The sequence below is a fragment of the Rhinatrema bivittatum genome, chromosome 10 (assembly GCF_901001135.1).
Source record: "Rhinatrema bivittatum chromosome 10, aRhiBiv1.1, whole genome shotgun sequence".
In the NCBI taxonomy this organism is placed as follows: domain Eukaryota; kingdom Metazoa; phylum Chordata; class Amphibia; order Gymnophiona; family Rhinatrematidae; genus Rhinatrema; species Rhinatrema bivittatum.
Genome location: NC_042624.1, coordinates 126290710 through 126307095, shown reverse-complemented (window position 1 = coordinate 126307095; position 16386 = coordinate 126290710). Strand labels below are relative to the sequence as shown.

The window sequence follows — 16386 nt, the reverse complement described above, 5'->3', positions numbered from 1 at the left end:
GGGTGTCAATTACTGCCCCCAAGTATCCGCTCTTCCTCAGGCGAGTCCTCTCAATGGCCAGACCGTAAGAGAGAATAGAGCTGGATCCTCGTGGAGATTGGTCCCTGTTGGAGCAAGTCTCTGTGTGGAGGTAGCGGCAGGGGGCTCCCTGTCAGCAGTCTTCGCATGTCTGCGTACCACGGTCTTCTTGGTCAGTCCGGGGCCACTAGAAGTACTGGTCCCCTGTGGTGTTCTCTCTTGTGGTTGATTGCGTCCAATAGGAGCCACAGCGGGAAGGTGTATAACAGTCTCCTGTGGCCAGGTCTCTACCAGGGTATTGATTCCCTGGGACTGGGGTTCCCGCCTGCAGCTGAAGAAGCTGGGCACTTGGGCATTGGACCGGTTTGCCAGGAGGTCCATGGTTGGTGTTCCCCAATGGTTTACTATCAATTGGAATGCTGTGGTCGACAGCCTCCATTCTCCTGGGTCTAGACTTTCTCTGCTGAGGTAATCCGCAGCGACGTTGTCTTTCCCTGCATGTGGACCCGAGATCTCTTGAAGGTTCGCTTCCGCCCATGACATTAGGGGGTCTATTTCCAGAGACACCTGTTGGTTTCTGGATCCCCCGACAGTTGATGTAGGCCACTGTTGTGCCGTTGTCTGACATTACTCTGACCGATTTGAGTTTGAGTCAGTGACAAACCGTAGGCAGGCTAGTCTGACTGCCTGGGCTTCTAGGCGATTGATGTTCCATCCCGACTCTTCTTTGTTCCATTGCCCTTGGGCAGTTAGCTCCCGGCAGTGTGCTTCCCCATCCTCGTAGGCTGGCGTCCGTGGTGAGCAGGATTCCAGGTTGGTGAGGATAGTCTCGTTCCCTGGCTCAGATGGCCTTCTTGTAGCCACCATCGTAGTTGGGTCTGAACTTGTCCGCTGCTGAAGACGTACGGTGTAGTTCTGGGACAATGGATTCCATCGCGATAGTAGTGAGCGCTATAGGGGTCTCATGTGAGCTCTTGCCCATGGCACTACTTCCACTGTGGATGCCATGAGGCTGAGGACTTGTAGGTAGTCCCATGCCGTGCAGCGAAGTTCGCTCAACAGGGTTCGCAACAGGGTCATCAGTTTTGATCTCCTTGTCTGTGTCAGGATGACCTTGTCTTGTTTAGTGTCGAACCGGACTCCCAAGTATTCTAGAGATTGGGAGGACTGCAGACAGCTCTTGTTTGTGTTGACCACCCACCCGAGGCTCTCCAGTAGAGTTTTGACTCTGTTGGTCGCCTGGTGGCTTTCCTCTGGGGATTTCGCCCTGATCAGCCAATCGTCTAGATAAGGGTGTACGCGGATTCCTTCCTTCCTCAGTGTTGCTGCCACCACCACTATGATCTTGGTGAACGCCCGGGGTGCTGTGGCTAACCCGAATGGTAGTGCCCGGAACTGGAGTGATAGTCCAGGATCGAAGCATAGAAAACGCTGCTGCTCTTGATGGATCGGAATGTGTAGGTAGGCATCCGACAGATCCAGGGATGTAAGGAACTCTCCCCAGTTGTATCGCCCTTATTACCGAGTGTAGGGTTTCCATGCAGAAGCGAGGAATCTTCAGGTGACGGTTGACCGCCTTGAGGTCCAGGATGGACCTGAACGTTCCTTCTTTCTTGGGAACGATAAAATAGATGGAATAATGTCCAGTATTTATTTGTTGTGGAGGCACCGGTGTTATAGCTTCTAAGGCTAGCAATCTGGTCAGTGTAGCTTCCACTGCTATCCTCTTGGAAGGGTTGTGGCAGGGGGATTCCACAAACTTGTCCGGAGGGAGGTGGTGGAAATCCAGGTAATATCCCTCTCGAATGATGGATAGGACCCACTTGTCCAAAGTTACCTCGACCCATTTTTTATAGAATCTGGCAAGTCTGCCCCCTATGGCTTCTTCCTTTGGACGGGTCGGCTGATTTTCATTGTGGGGTGCAGCTGGGGCCTGGACCTCAGCCGGCTCACCTTTTGTTGTGCTTGTTCCGAAAGGACTGGCTCCTGCCTGCGGGGCGAGCCGCTTGATATGTGCTTCTGTATAGGTTGAAGTACTGTGATCCTCTGCCCCTGGAAGTTCGGGGAAGGGTCGCTGGTTTCTCTTATTCCTGTCCTCCGGTAGCCGCGGTAGTGGGGATTCACCCCATTTGTTGGCTAGTTTCTCTAGTTCGCTTCCGAACAGGAGGGTTTCCTTGAAGGGCATCCTTGTGAGTCTCGTTTTGGAAGATGCGTCAGCTGACCAGCTTCAGAGCCAGAGTTGTCTTCTGGCTGCCACGGTGAATGACACTCCTCTAGCTGCGGTGTGCACCAGATCAGAAGTGGCATCCGTGAGGAATGATACTGCTGGTTCCAGGGCTTCCCCAGGAGTGTTGTTCCTGGTCTGTGATAAGCAGGCCCGTGTCACCACGGCACAGCAGGCCGCGATCTGTAAAGACATAGCGGAGACGTCAAAGGACTGTTTGAGGATGGATTCCAGACATCTGTCTTTAGCATCTTTGGTGCTGCTCCTCCCTCCACTGGGATAGTAGTGCACTTCGAAACCGCGCAGACCATGGCATCCACTTTCAGACATGCCAGGTGGTCTTTGGCGGCTGGGTCCAGAGGGTACATGGCTGCCAGAGCATGCCCCCCTTTGAATGTAGTCTCCGGGGCATCCCATTCCAGGTCAATTAGCTGCTGGATGGCTTGTAATAGTGGGAAATGACGGGAGGTCTGACAGTCCCTCTAAGTAGGGGATTCGTCTTAGGTTCCCCCGAGGCACTTGTGCCCGGGACAGCAAGCTCTTTCAAGCTGTGTGTGACCAGGTCTGGAAGCTCGTCCTTGGTGAAGAAGCGCCTCATGGTCGGTGGGGTTCTGTCCCCGGAGGGAGTTCCCCTTCCTCCAGGGGTTCTGATTCCTCATCTGAGTTGTCCGTGTCCCTGAAGGTGGGGCTTCTGGGCGGGGTAATCACTTCCCTGGGCATACAGGGTCCCGGGATGTTGAGGTCCTCTGGTGGAGGTTGTGGCCGTATTATCGGAGGCTCCGGTTGCATGTGGACGAAGGTAAACAGGCCTTTGAAGAATTCCACCCAGGAGATAGATGCTGGGTCTAAATTAAGAGGCGCTGCGTCCCTGGGGAGCCCCGTTTGAGGGAGGGTCCTGCTGGGAGACGCTAGGTCTGGCGTATTGTTTGAGGAGCTAGAACCCGGTACCGGCTGGGGAGGGCCATGGGCTGGATCCCCCAGGGCCTCCTCGCTCTGTATACACAGGGCGGAGGCCTCCTCATGCTGTGCAGAGGCCCTGAGCCTTGAGCTTCTTTTCCGGTGGTGCCATGGCTTTGTGTGCGTAAAATACAGTTATGCGCTCCGGTGCGTCGAAGTTGTGCGCATAGGATTGGTATGCGCTCAGGGAGGTGAGCGTGCTGTTGTGCGCCCAGATCGAAGGTATGCGTCTGGCACAGTAAGCGCGTGGCTGTGCGCTCAGTATTTGGGCGCACAAGGTATTTGTGCACACGGGTCGGCGAACAGATTAAAATGGTGATTGTGACCAGGCGGACAATATGGTGACCACCTCGGAGGGTCTCCACGCGGGAAGACCCTCTGATCTGACCAGGGTCTAGCCCTGCTAGGGCAGATCAACCCAGTGGCACCCTGTGCGATTCCTCGAGCTTCGGAGACTTTTAAATAGATTTCTACCTTACCTTGTCTCGGCACTTCCCGGTCTCGTTCCAGGCGGTTTCCGGCTGCGGGGGAAGAGGGGAAATACCTTCACACCCGCTAGAGGTTGCGCCCGCCGCCTCTCAGCCTCACCCGATGTCGGGGGCTAGGTCCCTGCCGAGGGTCAGCCGCCAGACCGAGGCACCTCCGAGGGATCGCGGAAATCACCTCGGGAATTCTCAACTGGGGGAGGGACCCAATGGGTGTCACCGCAGGAGAGCGGGGCTCGTCTGTAGAGGTAAGATTTCTTCTTGTTTTGGGTTTTCTTTGTAAAATTTACTATAACGCTGTGCGAGCGAGCAGATAGTCCCTAACTGCTATGGAGACGGAAAATACTGAAGAGCTGCACTTCCTGCAGGGGTCTATGTACTAGGCTGACGTCAGATTGAAATCTGATCCGTCTCCAACTGCTATCGGAGCACACTATACCCATTGGTCCTGAGTCCATCTGCTACACGCTAGGAAAACATGTTTTAATACATTGAAGTTGGTAAGGGTCTCCAGGGACATCACCTCAGCTACACTGCAATGCTAAGCTGCTTTTATGTTCCCTAGTTACATCATGTGTGTCCTCTCACCAGCTTTTCTGCCCACTACTGCTGACGTAGAACACTATACAACCTTCTAGCACGCTACAAAAATAAATCAGACAGGACTCTGAGCACAGACAGCAGACTCCTCTCGGCTATGTCCACCAAGCCTGCTTGGGGTAAGATCTCCAAATGGGTTGATTTTGCACCTATCCTGACAAGAATGAACCTTACTCATAAGTCAGGATATATGATGAGTATGATCTTCAATTCACTGCTAAACATTTGCACTGTGCAAACAGTGCCTCCTCCTGGAGCCCACAGGGTGTAATATGCACAGGAAGCAAGTCTAGATGCACCTGGAAATTCTTATTAATCAGGCCAGGGGCTCAGAGAGGCCATGGTGGGGCCTTGCGCCTCTTTACCTGCTGTAAGACAGAAGCAGCAAACTTCAGATTCTCCACAAAAGTCATTTCCATCTCTGCAGCTAGAGATTTCTGTCCGCTCCTGCAGGGACGCGTCCTGCCATGATGTGTATCCTGTGAGGGGCAGAAGAATCCTGCTGAACGCAGCCATCAGCACAACCTGCTCCAGTGGGGGATATGGGAGTGGGATCTGAACACAAGTAGTGCCATTCTGGGTCAGACCAAAGGTCACTTCAGCCCAACATCCTGTCTCTGACAGTGGCCAGTCTGGGTCGCCTAGAAGTACCCAGCACACCCCCCAATATGAAAGTCTGTTTCATATTACAACCCAAATGCTGGCGCTAGTAATTAAAAAGGAACTAGCACACACTTTACAGTAAACTAGGGGTGGAAGCAGACAGTTGCTTAGGAACACACGGTTTGCACCTCATCCTCTCACTGTAACATGGCACCCCTGACCTCCGACCTCATCCTCCTCACTGTAACGTGACACCCCCTGACCTCCGACCTCATCCTCCTCACTGTAACGTGACCCCCTGATCTCCGACCTCATCCTCCTCACTGTAACGTGGCACCCCCTGATCTCCGACCTCATCCTCCTCACTGTAACATGACACCCCCTGACCTCCGACCTCTCTCACTGTAACATGACACCCCCTGACCTCCGACCTCATCCTCCTCACTGTAACATGGCACCCCTGATATCCGACCTCCTCCTCCTCCTCACTGTAACATGACACCCCCTGACCTCCGACCTCATCCTCCTCACTGTAACATGACACCCCCTGACATCCGACCTCATCCTCCTCACTGTAACATGACACCCCCTGATCTCCGACCTCCTCCTCCTCCTGTAACATGACACCCCCTGACCTCCGACCTCAACCTCCTCACTGTAACATGACACCCCTGACCTCCAACCTCATCCTCCTCACTGTAACATGACACCCCCTGATCTCCGACCTCTCCTCCTCTGTAACATGACACCCCCTGATCTCCGACCTCCTCCTCACTGTAACACGACACCCCCCCCGATATCTGACCTCCTCCTCCTCACTGTAACATGACACCCCTGATATCCGACCTCATCCTCCTCACTGTAACTGACACCCCCTGACCTCCGACCTCATCCTCCTCACTGTAACGTGACACCCCTGAGATCCGACCTCATCCTCCTCACTGTAACGGACACCCCTGATATGACCTCATCCTCCTCACTGTAACGGGACACCCCCTGATATCTGACCTCATCCTCCTCACTGTAACATGGCACCCCCTGACCTCCGACCTCATCCTCCTCACTGTAACATGGCACCCCCTGATATCTGACCTCATCCTCCTCACTGTAACACGGCACCCCCTGATATCTGACCTCCTCCTCCTCACTGTAACGTGACACCCCCTGATATCTGACCTCCTCCTCCTCACTGTAACGTGACACCCACTGATCTCCGACCTCCTCCTCCTCCTCACTGGTAACGTGACACCCACTGGATCTCCGACCCCCCTCCTCCTCCTCACTGTAACGTGACACCCACTGATCTCCGACCCCCTCCTCCTCCTCACTGTAACGTGACACCCACTGATATCTGACCTCCTCCTCCTCCTCCTCACTGTAACATGACACCCCTGATCTCCGACCTCCTCCTCCTCCTCACTGTAACGTGACACCCCCTGAGATCCGACCTCCTCCTCCTCACTGTAACGTGACACCCATGATATCTGACCTCCTCCTCCTCACTTGTAACATGACACCCCTGATCTCCGACCCTCCTCCTCCTCCTCACTTGTAACGTGACACCCCACTGATATCTGACCCTCCTCCTCCTCCTCACTGTAACATGACACCCCTGATCTCCGACCTCCTCCTCCTCACTGTAACATGACACCCCCTGATATCTGACCTCTTCCTCCTCCTCACTGTAACATGACACCCCCTGATATCTGACCTCTTCCTCCTCCTCACTGTAACATGACACCCCCCTGATATCTGACCTCTTCCTCCTCCTCACTGTAACATGACACCCCCTGACATCTGACCTCCTCCTCCTTGTAACATGACACCCCCTGATATCTGACCTCCTCCTCCTTGTAACATGACACCCCCTGATATCTGACCTCTTCCTCCTCCTCACTGTAACATGACACCCCCTGACATCCGACCTCATCCTCCTCCTCACTGTAACATGACACCCCCTGACATCCGCCCTCATCCTCACTGTAACACGACACCCCCTGATATCCGACCTCCTCCTCCTCACTGTAACATGACACCCCCTGACATCCGCCCTCATCCTCACTGTAACACGACACCCCCTGATATCCGACCTCCTCCTCCTCACTGTAACATGACACTCCGATATCCGACCTCCTCCTCCTCACTGTAACACGACACCCCCCGATATCTGACCTCCTCCTCCTCACTGTAACGTGACACCCCCTGATATCTGACCTCCTCCTCCTCACTGTAACGTGACATCCACTGATCTCCGACCTCCTCCTCCTCCTCACTGTAACGTGACACCCACTGATCTCCGACCCCCTCCTCCTCCTCACTGTAACGTGACACCCACTGATCTCCGACCCCCTCCTCCTCCTCACTGTAACGTGACACCCACTGATATCTGACCTCCTCCTCCTCACTGTAACGTGACACCCCCTGATATATGACCTCCTCCTCCTCACTGTAACGTGACACCCACTGATATCCGACCTCATCCTCCTCACTGTAACATGACCACCCCCTGACATCCGCCCTCATCCTCACTGTAACACGACACCCCCTGATATCCGACCTCCTCCTCCTCCACTGTAACATGACACCCCGATATCCAGACCTCCTCCTCCTCACTGTAACACGACCCCCCCTGATATCCGACCTCCTCCTCCTCACTGTAACATGACACCCCCTGACGTCCGACCATCATCCTCCTCACTGTAACATGACACCCCTGACGTCCGATCTCATCCCCAACTTCTAATCTCATCCCTCACTGTAACATAAAGGAAAATTGGTTCTTACTAATTTTCGTTCCTGTAGTACCTTGGATCAGTCCAGACTCCTGGGTTTATTCATCCCTGCCAGTAGATGGAGGACAGAGAAAGTTTTACTGACACTGCCTCATAAACCCCAGTGCCACCTGCAGTTCCTCAGTATTTCTCTGTCTCCAGCAGATGGCAGAGGCTGTGAAACCTGCAGTTCTGATTTTTCTTTGACTCAGACATGGAATCTGCCCCAGGTACTCCCAGCATCTTCAAAGTCTGGGAAATCAGGGCGGTAGTTCATCTCTATAAGAGAACCGCAATATAGTCCTATAGGGAGGAATTTTCCCATCCTCCAGACAGTCAGGATCTGTCTCATCATCAGAGCCCTCTGGATTCCTGTCGGGAATACCCACAGCTAAACGAGGAATATTTCAGCACTTAAACGTAGTAGCAGAAGCGGGAGAGTCCACCACCTGAGGATCTAACCTGACAGGATTGGATGGCGCTGAGGACTGCAATACTTGAAAAATAATTCTACCCATGCCAAAACCAGGAGGCACTTGTGTGGCGCCCACTGAGCTGCCATCCCCTGCTGAAGAAAAGGTCAAGGGAGTTCCAAGATCAGGCATTCCTCTGGACATGTCCTTAGCCAGGCCATCATCAGGCTTAGTAAAGTCAGAGGAAGATAATTTCTCCCTGATCCTCTAAGCAGTGCTGACGCATGTTAGAAGGCACTCCAGGCTGAGATGCCCGGATATGACAGATAGCACAAAGAGAAAGGGGCTTAGGTTTTCTACTCACTGGCGGCATAAGAAAATTGGTTCTTACCTGCTCATTTTTGTTCCTGTAGTACCAACGGATCAGTCCAGACTCCTGAGTTTATTCATCCCTGCCAGCAGACGGAGACAGAGAAAAGCCTCGCTGATACTGCTTGATATAAGCCCTGGTGCCACCTGCAGTAGATCAGTATTAATCTGTACCCAAGCCAAAAAATATTATGCGCCGAAAACTTTATTAAAAATTTGTAAAAAACTTGTAATGTATGAACAAACTAAGAACAGAAGTATGCTGAAAGGATTATAGCTGAGCCGAAGGCTCTCCCCCTCCAACCCGGGGGGGTTCTGGACTGATCCGTTGGTACTACAGGAACGAAATTTAGCAGGCAAGAACCAATTTTCTTTTCCCTGTACGTACCCGACTCCTGGGATGTACCAAAGCTTCCTAGAGAGGGTGGGACCTGGAGAGCCCCGCTCGCAAGACACTTTCACCAAAAGACCAGGAACCCGAATTTCCCAAATCCAATCGGTAATGCCTCGCAAAAGTATGCAGCGATTTCCAAGTCGCCTCCCTGCAAATCTCCTCTGGAGACACCAACTGGACCTTCGCCCACGAAGCCGCCCGAGTCGAGTGGGCCCGCAAACCCTCAGGAACTTGACGGCCCTTGAGAATATACGCTGACCCAATAGCCTCCTTAAGCCACCTAGCAATAGTTGCTTTGGAGGCATGGGCACCTTTCTTCGATCCGCTCCATAAAACAAAAAGATGATCTAACCGTCTGAAATCATTAGTAACCTTGAGATAATGAAGCAAGGCCCTGCGGACATCCAACAGCTTAAGCTCCCAAGCATGCTGCATAGAATCATCCAACTCTGTAAACGCTGGGAGCTCGACAGTCTGATTAACATGAAAGGCAGAGACCACCTTCGAGACAAAGGAAGGAAACTGTACACAACATGACTCCAGAATCAGATATTTGAAGGAACAGGTCCCTGCACGATAAAGCCTGCAATTCAGAAATCCTCCTGGCGGAACAGGTGGCCACCAAGGAAAACGACCTTGAGAGTCAAAATCCTTAAGGGTCGCGCTCCGAATTGGCTCAAATGGAGCATCACACAATAATCGCAGAACAAGATTAAGGTTCCAGGGGGGACAGACCTTCCCCACCGGAGGACGCAAATTCTTAACTCCCTGAAGAAGAAACCTCTGTACATCCAGATGAGAAGATAAGGAGTAACCCTCAATCTTCCCTGCTACTTGTACCCTAAGAGAAGTAGCAGGGAAGTGCTACTTGTACCCTAAGAGAATTAAAAGCAAGGCCTTTAGCTAAACCCTCTTGTAGGAAAGACAATATGTGAGATATCGAGGCACGAACCGCCTGTATCCCTCGGTCGGTACACCAGGCCTCAAACACTTTCCAAACCCAACCATATGAGAGGGAGGTAGACTGCCACCTAGCCTGCAAAAGCGTAGTGATCACCGGCTCTGGATATCCTCTTCACCTCAAGCAACGCCTTTCAAAAGCCAAGCCGCTAGACAAAAGCGATCTGCCTGGTCAGAAAATACAGGACCCTGACGGAGAAGATCCGGAAGATGACTGAGGCAAAGTGGACCATCCACAACTAGATTGATGAGATTTATTTATTTATTTAACATTTTTCTATACCGAACTTCATGACAAGCTTCATATCAGGCCGGTTTACATCAAACTTAGGGGTTAACTGAACATAACCATATAACAGGAAGGCCGAAGCGCACTACAGTCAATGCGGCCACTCTGGAGCTACTAGGATCACCTTCCCGGGGTGCTTCTCTATGCGGCGTAACACCTTGCCCACTAGATGCCACGGAAAACATAAAGCAGGATCACCCAAGGCACTACCAGAGCGTTGACCCCCTCGGCCCCATACTCCCTCCTGCAGCTGAAAAACCGAGGAGCTTTCGCACTGAGCCGAGTCACCATCAAATCGATGTGAGGCCAACCCCACGTCTTCCGGATGAGCCGCATTGCGGACTACGCCAATTCCCACTTGCCTGGATTTAAGCTCTGACGACTGAGAAAATCGGCCTGGATGTTGTCGAAGCCTGCGATATGAGACGCAGCTAAGTGAACCAAGTACAGTTCCGCCCAGAAAAACAGCTCTGAGCTTCCAGGGCCATCCCCTGGCTCTTGGTGCTGCCCTGACGTTTGACGTAAGCTACCGTCGTTGCATTGTCTGACAGAACCCTGACCGATTGACCCTGAACAAGAGGGAGGAAGGCTCAAAGTGCCTGCCGCACAGCTCTGGTCTCCACCGATTGATAGGCCACGAGGCTTCTACCGCTGACCAAGTGCCCTGGGCCGACTGCCGCTCGCAGACGGCCCCCAACCCCAATACTGATCTACTGCAGGTGGCACCAGGGCTTATCAGGCAGCGTCAGCGAGGCTTTTCTCTGTCTCCATCTGCTGGCAGGGATGAATAATCCCAGGAGTCTGGACTGATCCGGGTACATTCAGGGAACAGTCCATCAATACATTTAACAGGCGACTGAAGAGGTGCATCGTGCGTCCAGCTGAATTCACGCTGAAACAATTTAGGGGCTCAAAAGTTAGGCGTCCCAAGACCATACACTGCAAAACTAAGCGCACTGTCACTGGGCACACAGTCTGTTAGAATGTGCGCGCATGCCCAAAAGAACCTGGGCACACAATTCGGAGGACAGCCTGTCGCGCTTACGCAGACCAACATCCTGTAGAGGGCAGCGAACGCACAGAAAAGCGCACGAAAACACCGCTGCGGCCTACCATGCAGCACACAGAAAAAGCCTAACAGCAAGGCTTAGCCCACCCAGTACCCTTAACCCCCACGGGAGTCGGAACAGCGCACGGAGACTGGAGGAAGTCCTACCAACTCCTCTACTCCGCCTTTTTTTTTAAATTTAAACTTACCTGAGCTCAGCCTTCCCAGCCGAGTACAGAGACTGTCTCCAGCTGCGGGAGGAGATGGCATCTGCCATTGCTGCTGTGCTCAGCTTCCTGAACCCGCTGCCTTTCAGCTGTCCAAGCAGCTAAGCCCATGCCAGCTGAAAAACCAGCTACAGGACCAAGGCACTCATCTGAGAGACCATAGAAATCACCTCAGGAATTCTCAACTGGGGGAGGGACCATTTGGCATCAATGCAGGCGAGAGGGGCGATTAAATTTTTTTTTTTTTTAATTTCTCCTATTAAAATCTAAAGCAATCCCGAGTAGGGAGATGTACGTCCCCCAACGTCTGGAGACAGAGGATACTGGCAAGCTGATGTCACTGCAGGAGTCTACATACTGTGATTTGCTCCATCTCCATCTGCTGGTAGAGGTGCTAATTTTCGTTCCTGGAATAGCACAGATCAGTCCAGAGCCTCGCCCTATTGAAAGACCGATACATCGGGTATGTGTATCATACTGAAAAGTCCTGTCGATATTGTTAACTTTCAGGGGTTTTGATCCCTGCTGTGGACATAAGGCCTCTTCCTTTATTCCCCTGATCATGTAGAGGAGGGAGTTAGGTTAGCTTTTGACTTTGTCTACATCTTGGCTTGGGTACAGATCAGTACTGAGGGACTGCAGGTGGCGCTCTCAGATATGTAGCAGTGCCTGAAAAGTTTTATTCTCTGCCTCCATCTGCTGGTAGGGAGGCAAAACCCCACTTGTCTGGACTGATCTGGGGTATGAACAAGAACAGTTGTTACTCATATAAAGGAAATGCCTTATCCCCAACTATCTCCCAAATTACACAGTGCCCAGAATAGCTGAGACTTGGGGGCCTGTCTCTCTCCTTTACTCTCCGGCCCAGGCATCAGGAGAGTAGGGCTGGTGGAACAGCTTCTCCTGCTGCTGCCAGCACCTCACAACCCTCTCCCCATTCCCTCCCTATTTCAAGGATACATACTATAACGTGTCTTTTTCTTTACCTCTCCCAAAACTTATGATAAGTCACACCTGAATCTGGTCTTTAAAAGTCATTGAGAATCTCACTATGGGCCCTAAGTGGCAATGAGTGCAAGTCTCATATCCACAGAAATATCCTCTCTTTTTCTCAACGTATTTCTCATTCTCTTTGTTTGTTTTCCCTAATTTTGCAAAGTAAGAGTTCCAAAGATAGAATAAATAGCAAGTGCTCGTTCAAAAAGCCCTTCTACTGCAATTTTATTTATTTATTTTATTTAAAAATGTTTATATACCGCCTTTACAATTCAAAAAGAATCAAAACTGTTCACAGCAAACATACATAATAAGATAAATAAAAGAAAATTAAAAAAATCATAAAACAATACAAAACTAAAAAGACAGTCATGCCCTGCAAAATTAAACATAAACTAAATTGGGTCTATATTATAGCTCAAAGAAAAAATGATTGTAAAAAGAAAGTAAATGAATATTAACTTTGAGAATTTATAAATGGACCGTATGCTTTCTGAAATAGGTATGCTTTTAATGATTTTTTAAACTGTTGTGTAGATGGAATAAGATGGCATGCAAGGTTTGAAACATGAAATCCCATTCCAGCCTGTCAAATACTTTCTCTGTATGGAGACTGAAAAGCAGAGACGGTGTTTGCTGTACTCGAGAGAGGCTATGATTTTGCAGACATTAGTTATCGAATAGCGCCCTTTAACAAACCCTTCACCAATCCACCTGGGTATGAGCTTCCCAATCGATTTGCCATAATCTTTGCATCTTTCTGCGGAAGTTCAGTAATGAGATCGGAAGATAGGAGGCCGGGGCGGTTAAATATCGGCCCAGTTTAGGTATTACTGATATAGCTGCCCTGTTTGGTGCTAAAGGGAAATGTGCCAGTTGGATTAATTGCTTATCTGAGGTGCCCTGCACAAGTCAGTATCTCATTCTGGAATGAGATGTCAGAGGTACAGCAGTGCATTCCTAAGGAGAGCTAGAGACTGGTACCTCTTGCAGTCCAATGCTTTTGCGTACTTTACAGCTAGTGCCAGACCCTTCCGAAACTCCTCCTGGCGCCCCGGAACAGCACCTAAACCCATCTCACCCTTCTCCAGGTCACCTGAGAAGAAGTGCACGGAGAGAAACAGAGTTAGCAAGCAAGGGAACGATCTGGGTGCCTGGCCCAGCTCTATGCACTTGCACACAAGCTCTGCACATACAACCAGGCATCACCAGGTAGTGCCAAGTGCAAGGATTAGTGAGGGGGAACCCATCAGTGACAGTAAATAACCTACTCTGACATTTTCTGAAATGCACTGGAGGATATTTCCCCCCCATGCCCTCCTTATCCCAGCTGGAAACCAGACCGACACCATGCCCTCTGCCTCATGGACCGATGCTGTCTGGAACCACAGGGTTTTAGGTACTGACCCAAAGAAAGCACACACACACACACCCTCCTCGCACAGCCTGGGACCTGACAAACGCTACTCTCAAGGATATAAAGGTTTTACATACACATATCTGTATCTAGACATACACGCACAATCTTCCCACACTCATAAAAGTATTCCTCGCAGTAGCCTTTGGGGTCAGTCCCTATTCTGATCCAGCGAGCAGTTAGGCTGACTGCCTTGCTTCTTGTTCCCACTTGGGTCCTTAGTGCTGATCCTGACAGCCATGTGCTGCTGCTCTGCTCCATTTGCACAGAGAAGCTGGGTAGAAATGCTCCTTACTAGAGTGGACATAACCAGTACTCTGCAAAGCACAAACCACTAACCCACAGCCCCCATCTCTCAAACACCATATACCCCTCCCCCATGTGACACCCCTCCCCCAAACACCATAAACTCTTCCCCCACTCCCCAACCATCAAATACCCACCCTGCACCCCTCCCCCAAACACCATAAACCCTTCCCCCACTCCCCAACCATCAAATACCCTCCCTGCACCCCTCCCCCAAATACCATAAACTCTTCCCCCACTCCCCAACCAAATACCCACCCTGCACCCCTCCCCCAAATAACATAAACTCTTCCCCCACTCCCCAATCATCTACCCACCCTGCACCTCTCCCCAAATACCATAAACTCTTCCCCCACTCCCCAATCATCAAAAACCCACCCTGCACCCCTCCCCAAACACCATAAACCCTTCCCCCACTCCCCAACCATCAAATACCCACCCTGCACCCCTCCCCCAAATACCATAAACTCTTCCCCACTCCCTGCTCCACACCCCCAACTATCATGTACCCACCCTGCACCCCTCCCCCAAAATACCATAAACACTTCCCCCACTCCCCAACCATCATCTACCCACCCTGCACCCCTCCCCCAAATACCATTAACTCTACCCCCCACCCCAACCATCTACCCACCCTGCACCCCTCCCCCTACCAACATAAACCCTTCCCCCCACTCCCCAACCATCATATACCCACCCTGCACCCCTCCCCCAAATACCATAAACTCTTCCCCCACTCCCCAACCATCATCTACCCACCCTGCACCCCTCCCCCAAATACCATTAACTCTTCCCCCACCCCAACCATCATCTACCCACCCTGCACCCCTCCCCCAAATACCATTAACTCTTCCCCCACCCCAACCATCATCTACCCACCCTGCACCCCTCCCCAAATACCATAAACTCTTCCCCCACCCCAACCATCATCTACCCACCCTGCACCCCTCCCCCAAATACCATTAACTCTTCCCCCACCCCAACCATCATCTACCCACCCTGCACCCCTCCCCCTAACACCATAAACCCTTCCCCCCACTCCCCAACCATCATCTACCCACCCTGCACCCCTCCCCCAAATACCATAAACTCTTCCTCCACTCCCCAATCATCATCTACCCACCCTGCACCCCTCCCCAAATACCATAAACTCTTCCCCCACCCCAACCATCATCTACCCACCCTGCACCCCTCCCCCAAATACCATAAACTCTTCCCCCACTCCCCAACCATCATCTACCCACCCTGCACCCCTCCCCCTAACACCATAAACCCTTCCCCCCACTCCCCAACCATCATCTACCCACCCTGCACCCCTCCCCCAAATACCATAAACTCTTCCTCCACTCCCCAATCATCATCTACCCACCCTGCACCCCTCCCCCAAATACCATAAACTCTTCTCCCACTCCCTGCTCCCCCCCCCTCCCCCCTCCTATAGCGACCCTGCCCCCCGCGCGTGCGCTGTACCCGGCGGGGTGTTGAGCAGCACGAGCCGCACGCGGGCCCTCTCCGCGCTCTCCTGCAGCGCCGCCGCCTCCCAGGCGTAGGGCCAGGCCGCTTCCACCGCTCGGAAACCCGCAGCTCCCGCCGCCTGCAGCCGCCCCGGGAGGTCCTGCACCTCCCGGAACAACCAGGACAGGTTGGCCGAGAAGCGCAGCGGGGACATTGGGAAGGGAGAGGGGACCGGAAGTACGAGAGAGGGGACCGGAAGTACGAGGCGGAGAGCGGATTACGGGGGGGGAGGGGGACAGAGACCGGAAGTACGAGGCGGAGAGCGGATTACGGGAGAAGGGGGACAGAAACCGGAAATACGGGAGGGGAGACAGACCGGAAGCACAGGGGTAGGAGGAGGGTGGGCGGGAAGTACGGAAGCTGAAGGGTAAGCGGCCCGGCCCCCCGTCCTGGAGGAGGAGGAGGAGGGGCGCTGCTTCACTTCTCTCATTTCTTCTTTCTTTGTCGGCGGAAAGTGAGCGAGGACCCCGGAAGGGCGATTGCGATGCCAGCCCGCATTGCATCCTGCAGGAAACCTCCGCCGACCGGCAGAGGTTTCCCGCATTGCATCCTGCGGGAAACCTCCGCCGACCGGCAGAGGTTTCCCGCATTGCATCCTGCAGGAAACCTCCGCCGACCGGCAAAGGTTTCCCGCATTGCATCCTGCGGGAAACCTCCGCCGCTGACCGGCAGAGGTTTTCCGCATTGCATCCTGCAGGAAACCTCCGCCGACCGGCAAAGGTTTCCCGCATTGCATCCTGCAGGAAACCTCTGCCGACCGGCAAAGGTTTTCCGCATTGCATCCTGCGGGAAAC

General features: G+C 52.5%; 1 pseudogene; it reads right to left on the bottom strand.

The window, feature by feature from the left end:
- Positions 1 to 4598: 4598 nt before the first annotated feature.
- Positions 4599 to 15983, bottom strand: LOC115100235 (annotated as a pseudogene).
- Positions 15984 to 16386: the final 403 nt, after the last annotated feature.